The sequence below is a fragment of the Mobula birostris genome, chromosome 13 (assembly GCF_030028105.1).
Source record: "Mobula birostris isolate sMobBir1 chromosome 13, sMobBir1.hap1, whole genome shotgun sequence".
NCBI classification, from domain to species: Eukaryota; Metazoa; Chordata; class Chondrichthyes; order Myliobatiformes; family Myliobatidae; genus Mobula; species Mobula birostris.
Window position 1 is genome coordinate 26632879 of NC_092382.1, and position 7544 is coordinate 26640422.

The following is a 7544-nucleotide window of genomic DNA, read 5'->3' on the forward strand; positions in this document are numbered from 1 at the left end:
TTACCTCTCGGCTCCTAAATTCAATGCCACAATTGATGAAGGCCAATATACCGTACACCTTCTTAACCACGGAGTCAACCTGCACAGCTGCTTTGAGCATCCAATGGACTCGGAGCTCAAGAACCCTCTGATGCTCCACACTGCCAGGAGTCTTACCATTAACACTACCTGTAAAAGTACAACGAAGGAATAGGGAAAAAGCCTAAGAAGGTTAATGCGTACGGATAACTGCATTCTACTCTTTATTTGTTGTTTAATCTCCCCGAGGGGAGGTGCAGCATTCCGAGGGGTACTGCAATACTGGGTCGATGCACGGAGTGGACGAAGGAAGCCCCTATTCCATCTTCCTGTTCCAAAAATCAATGTAATATATGGTCCCAGATAAGGGACGCATCAGATTTTAAACTGATAAGAACTGATTTTTTTGAAAAATATACTTTATTCAGAAATATTACAAAATAAAATTATTTGCAAAAAAACATTTGTTGACCCTAAGTCCTTATAGAATAAATAGTTATTTACAATAAATCATGTGTTTACTGTCCTTATTCAAAATAAAGATGTTTACAATAAATCATTCATTGACTCTCATTCCTTTACTGATGTTCCATTACAGTCTATACCTTTCCACATTTCCAGCCACTCCTGTAGCACGATGTTGATTCATCTATCCACACCACTGAGGAGAGGAATACTCTTCGCCACCCGACTCCTCGCACTCCCGCGCGCGGGTGACAAACCGAAAACTGTGGTCCTTCTCCACCCGGCTTTTGCAGTGGCTGCACCAAGTTTGAGTGCATCCCCCAGCACGTGATTTATAATTTAAATTTTTAATATTTACTATCGATTTGTACTCCAGGGAGCACGAAGAGCAGAATCAAATATCGCTGTGATGATTGTACGCTCCAGTATCAATTGTTTGGCAACAATAAAGTACTCCTGCAGCTGAGAATGTGCCAGTCGGCAGCACATTCTCCCACGGACATCTCCATGTGCTGGTAAATCATCAATTTTCAGGCCGACCGAAGAGCGTCCTTCACCGAGTTGATGATCTGACAGCAGCACCGGATGTTGGTCTCCGTGTGCGTCCCCGGGAACAGCCCGTAGATCAGAGTGTCCTCGGTTACGCAGCTGCTGGGGTTGAAACGTGACACCGTCCCTTCTGTCATCCTCCACACCCTCTCTGCGAACTGACAGTGTGCGAAGAGGTGGGTCACAGACTCCTCCTCACTGCAGTCCTCCCGTGAGCAGTGGGGAGCGGAGACGATGTTCCAGGCGTACAGGAGGGATCTGACTGGGAGGGCCCCTCTCATCGCCAGCCAGGCAAGGTCCTGGTGACTGTTGGTGAGGTCTGGCGATGAGGCATTTTGCCAGATGAACTGGACGGTCTGCTCAGGGAGCCACCCCACTGTGTCCATCACGTCCTTCTCCTGCAGTGCCTGCAGGACACTTCGTGCCGACCACTGCCTGATGACCCTGTGGTCAAAGGCGTTCTCCTGGAAGAACTTTTCTATGAAGGACAGGTATGGCAGCAACGACCAGCTGACGGGGGCGTTGCGCGGGAGTGGGGCCAGACCCATCCTTCCTAGCCCGGGTGACAGGTAGAATCTGGGCACATAGTGGTACTTGGTGCCCACATACCTGGGTTCTGCACACAACCTGATGCAGCCACACACGAAGCTGGCCATCAGGATGAGGGTGACATTGGGGACGTTCTTGCCCCCATTATCCAGGGACTTGTGCATGACGGTCCGTCTCACCCGCTCCACCTTGGATCCCCAGACGAATCTGAAGACAGCTCGGGTGATTTCCGAGCTGCAGGAGCTGGGGACGGGCCAGACCTGCACCAAGTACAGCAGCCCTGAGAGCACCTCACACCTGATGACCAGGTTCTTGCCCGTTATCGACAGGGAGCGCCCTCCCCACAGTCCCAGTCTCTGTTTCACCTTGGCAGTCCGCTCCTGCCAGTTCTTGTTGCACGCCTCAGCCCCTCCAAACCAGATCGCCAACACCTTCACGTGGTCAGACCTGATGGCGAAGGGGACGTTGGATCGGTCCGGCCAGTTGCCGAATAGCATAGCTTCGCTCTTCGTGCGGTTGACCCTGGCCTCCGACACTAGCTCAAACTGTTCGCAGATGCCAATCAACCTGCAAACTGACCTCGGATCAGAGCAGAAGAGGGTGATGTCGTCCATGTACAGGGAGGTTTTCACTTGGGTCCCTCCACTGCCTGGCAGCATCACCCCTCTTATGCCCTCATCCCTCCTGATGGCTTCGGCAAAGGGTTCAATGCAGCAAACAAGACAGGGGAGAGAGGTTTCCCACCCATTGACCTGGTCTGCACTACAGATGTCTGTGTCGAGCAGTCTGATCTGATTCTGGATTCCCTCCCCTAAACCAATTTTGGAGAGCACATCCGCCATGTACGTGTGCGATATCCTGTCGAAGACTTTCTCCTGGTCCAAGCTGACCAGGCAGGCGTTCACCCCCGTCCTGCACATCGGCGATGGTGTCCCTCAGCAGCGTGAGGCTGTCTGAGATCTTCCTGCCCGGTACAGCACAGGTTTGGTCCGGGTGGATCACCTGTCCCAGAGCAGACTCGACCCTGTTGGCAATGGCCTTCAACAGGATCTTGTAGTCCACATTCAGGAGAGATGGGTCTCCAATTCCTGATGTCCTCCCTTTCCCCCTTCTGCTTGCAGATGAGGGTGATCGTGCCCTTCCTCATGGACTCTGACATACTGCCGGCCAGAAGCATAGCGTTGTACACTTCCAGCAGGTCTGGGCCCATCCAGTTCCACAGAGCCGAGTACAACTTAGCCGGTAAGCCGTCGCCTCCGGGAGTCTTACCCGACCCAAAGGAATGGATGGAGCCTGTCAACTCGACCAGAGTCAGTGGCTGATCCAGACTCTCCCGCTTGCCGTCGCCTAAGACCTGCGTGATAGATGACAGGAAGTTGCGGGAGGCTGTGGATTCTGTGGCCTTTTCATCGTACAGACCGGCATAGAAGGACCTGCAGATCCTCAGTATGTCATTCTACGAGGACACGACTGAGCCGTCCTTTTCCTTAAGGTTGAGGATCACAGAGCTCCCCTTGTGCACCTTCTGGAAGAAGAAGCCTGAGCACGTCTCGTCCTGCTCCACGGTTTGGACCCTTGATCGGTAGATGATCTTGGAGGATTTGGCGGCAAGGTGCTGGGCTTTCGGGCTCTTCACCTCTCGCAGTTCCTCCCCGACATCCACCCCCTTCGACTGCAGAAGGAGGAGTTGCTGCAACTCTGTCTGGAGTTTACGCAGTTCCATATAACCATATAACAATTACAGCACGGAAAGAGGCCATCTTGGCCCTTCTAGTCCACGCTGAACTCTTACTCTCACCTAGTCCCACCGACCTGCACTCAGCCCATAACCTTCCATTCCTTTCCTGTCCAATTTAACTTTAAATGACAACCTCAAACCTGCCTCGACCAGTTCCCTCTGCTCCTGGCTTGCTTTCTGGATACCCTTGCGTATGAAGAACTTCTTGATGTTCTCCTTGGTGGCTTCCCACCAGAGAACTGGGGAATCAAAGGTTTTCAAGGTTTTCCAACCTGTGTACTCCTCCTCTCGTCCTACTTGTAGCAGAAAGAGTGAAGATGTATCAATTAGTCGGCCAGGCAGCATCTCTAGGGAGAGGTACAGTCGACGTTTCAGGCCGAGACCCTTCCTTCAGTTAGTCCTGACGAGGGGTCTCGGCCTGAAACGTCGACTGTACCTCTTCCTGGAGATGCTGCCTGGCCTGCTGCGTTCACCAGCAACTTTGATGTGTGTTGCTTGAATTTCCAGCATCTGCAGAATTCCTCGTGTTTGTGCATCAGTTAGTGATCTCCAAACTGAGTTGGGTCTCACTGATGTAGAGGAGGCTACACTGGGAGGAAGAGTGATTATGAAAGAGGTGTAGGGATAGATGTAACACTTATTGTGGTTGCAGGGTGTTTGGCAGACGAGAGTCACAGCGAGAGTGATCCCTGTGATAAATGGAGACGGACGTGGAGAGGAAGATGTGCCTGGTGGTGAGATCCTGGTGGAGATAGTGGAAATTGCAGAGAATATGTTGAATGCAGAGCTTCAGTGAATGGCAGATGCAGAAAAGGTAATCCTATCGTTATTATGTCGTGGAGGGGACATGGGGAGAGGGCAGACGTGCAGGAAATGGAGGAGTTACGGGTGAGTTCTGTATTGATTGCAGTGGGCAGGAAACCCCTTTATTGATTGAAAAAAGATTTCTTGGATGTCCTAGCATGAAAAACCTCCTCATAAAATCAGATGCAGCAGAGACAAAGAAACTGAGAGAAGGGAATAGTATCCTTGAAAGTGACAGTGTGAGCAGAGTTTCCATAGGTCCATTTAATGTCAGAAAGTAACTGTTGTGGACAAGGTAACTGTGGGAGTCAGTAGGTTTGTTAAAGAGGCCAGAAGGTAATCCGTTTCTGGAGACAGAGAGAGACAGATCAGGAAAGGGGAGTGAGATCATGAAAATGGACCAAGCAAATTTGAGAGAGGGGGTGTATGTTGGTGGGAAAGTTGACAAATCTGACGACAACATGAGGAAATCTGCAGATGCTGGAATTTTAAGCAACACACATAAAAGTTGCTGGTGAACGCAGCAGGCCAGGCAGCATCTCTAGGAAGAGGTACAGTCGACGTTTCAGACCGAGACCCTTCGTCAGGGCTCACTCCAGACTAAGTCTGACGAGCTCCACACGGGAGCTGGAAACAGCATCAATGACGTCATCAATGTGGTGGAGAAAGTTTTACCTGTCTACCTTTGAACGCTCCAAAAACAGCCCAAAATTTTAAAACAACACCAAATTACTTCACTATACTCAATGCGGCACTAGCCAAAGGGCAGATTACAAATCATTTCCTTACTCAATGAGAAAGGTTCAATCTTCTTCCATGGTGTCAGGTAGTTTCTTTGCATCCCAATCGCAGTACTCTTGGCAACTCACAGCAGGCTGGTCCCAGGGTAACTCTGTAACCCAAAATCATAGTCATACTTTATTGATCCTGGGGGAAATTGGTTTTCATTACAGTTGCACCATAAATAATAATAAAACCATAAATAGTTAAATAGTAATATGTAAATTATGCGAGGAAATAAGTCCAGGACCAGCCTATTGGTTCAGGGTGTCTGACCCTCCAGGGGAGGAGTTGTAAAGTTTGATGGCCACAGGCAGGAATGACGCTCTGTACTGCATCTCGGTGGAATGAGTCTCTGGCTGAATGTACTCCTGTGCCCAACCAGTACATCATGTAGTGGATGGGAGACATTGTCCAAGATAGCATGCAACTTGGACAGCATCCTCTCTTCAGACACCACCGTCAGAGAGTCCAGTTCCATCCCCACAACATCACTGGCCTTACGAATGAGTTTGTTGATTCTGTTCACACAAAATAATCTGCAGATGCTGGGGTTGTTGATTCTGTCGGTGTCTGCTACCCTCAGCCTGCTGCCTCAGAACACAACAGCAAACATGATAGCACTGGCCACCATAGACCCGTAGAACATGCATCATAAAGACCTGTGGCTAGTACATTCTGCCCAGGAGATGTGCCCTGGCACTGAAGAGCAATCTCCCTGTTCAATCACAGCTACACTACCATTTAAAAGAAAATGATTAAAATAAATTTGAGAAACTTCAGCCTTGCAAACAGCCAAGCTTTAAAGTTCCCAAACCACAGCGGGAGAAAGGCAAAGAAGTCAGAATGTTACAGTGCTGGTTATTTAACATTCTGTAATCTACAACTTAGTATTCTTCTATCACACCAATAGTGTTGAACGAATAGGGTTCACTGCATAGGGTTATTGAAACGCTAATCTGTGGCTGCTCCTGCAAAAAAAAAATTGCTCCCCAGGGATGGACGAAAGGAACTGGGAGAATAATATAACGACGGAATGGCAATCTTTTGAAATAAAATAAGTGCTGGGAATACTTGCCACTTCAGTCAGCATTTTGCAGAGAAATAGAGCAAATGTGTCAGGTTAATGGCTCTTAGAACTGATGAAAGATCACTGCCATGATTAAGAATCACATCTGAATCATTAACTGCTTCTTTCTCTACAGAATGCTGCATTACCACCAAATCCTTTTCAGCATTTTATGCCTCTTTTCCCCAGATTTCCACCTTTTTTTTTCCTCCTTGGAGACGTAGTAAGTGATACAAGCCATAGGTTGGAGAATGTTGTTAAATGCTGGATGGAGCTGGACAAACTTAGGCAAATACGGAATGTTCATAATTACTTCCGGTATTTGGCTGGTGGGATACGGCAGAAAGGCCTTCGGATGTCAGGAAAGTAGTATACCCACATTCTCCCGATTATCTCCGATTTCTTAATGGAACCAGTTCTGGTCAACAAGCTTTCTTTACCAATGAAGTCCAGCCGGACGGTTAGATTATTTTCTGTGGAAATAATCCATTGACTGCAATGCCGTTATTTGCCACATGCCAGCTCACACTTAAATATTGTCCGAGTTGCAACCCTACCCCCTCCTTTTCATCCGACTCTATCCCGTCCCTCTCCCCGACCAACTCAACTACTCATCGTCCCCATCAAACGACCTCACTTACCCCATTTACAACCCTCTCCTTCTTCGCAATCCCCAGCCATCGCTTCCACCCGATGTTCCTAGCCACCCTCCTCCCGTTTCCGGAGGACCCCCTCCCCAATCACCTGCCCCGCCAGGCTCGCCAAACGACCCGGCCGCAACTTCGCTTCTCTCGCTGCAACGCCTTCCGTAAACGTCATCACGCTTGCAATGACATCAGACGCTAGGGGGCGGGCAGAACAGCTGAGAGGAGGAGTTTGCATACAAACCAGGGCCGCCTCTCTCATTTGGTTGGCGGAATATCCGCTATTTTACATGATCAGCTGTATTCCGAAAGAGATTTCGCGACAAGGGAGAAAAATACAACTTATGTCAAAGACTGAGCGAAATTACACCAAACCTACTTCAAAAGTTGAAGAGAGGTAGGATAAATCGGTGTCCTGTAGACAGTCGGTCCAACTTAATAGAGGGAAGACTAGCAAGATCCGAAAGGGTCCGGACATTTGTGGTATCGCTTCTCGGCCTTTTGGCTAAGATCAAGTGTAGTATCTGTTCTTATCAGTTTAATATCTGATACGTCCCTTATCTGGGGACCATATATTAAATTGATTTTTGGAACAGGGAGATGGAATAGGGGCTTGCTCCGTCCACTCCGCGCATCGACCCGGTATTGCAGTGCCTCCGGGAACGGTGCTCCTCCCCTCGGGGAAACTAACAACAAATGAAAAATAGAATCCGCTTGTCTCTATGCTTCCTGTTTCTGCCTCGTACTTTTCGCAGGCTACATTTGTTTTTAATGAGGGGACACAGCAGCTCAAAGGCAACCATGGGAAAATGGCAACAGAAACAGCACGCACACAATTTACAGCAGTCGTGCATAAAGTCAGGTCGGCAGTAAAACACACGCAGACGATTAATAACGAACGTGGGAATAAAGTACACACACACACACA

At 48.9% G+C, this 7544-nt stretch overlaps 2 non-coding genes across 2 annotated transcripts; one reads left to right on the top strand and one right to left on the bottom strand.

The window, feature by feature from the left end:
* Positions 1–267: 267 nt before the first annotated feature.
* LOC140208760 (U2 spliceosomal RNA) lies at positions 268–450 on the bottom strand. The gene has a single exon (XR_011888915.1). It is a non-coding gene; the product is annotated as a U2 spliceosomal RNA (small nuclear RNA).
* A 6651-nt stretch (positions 451–7101) lies between these two features.
* LOC140208772 (U2 spliceosomal RNA) lies at positions 7102–7292 on the top strand. The gene has a single exon (XR_011888927.1). It is a non-coding gene; the product is annotated as a U2 spliceosomal RNA (small nuclear RNA).
* The last annotated feature ends 252 nt before the right edge of the window (positions 7293–7544 follow it).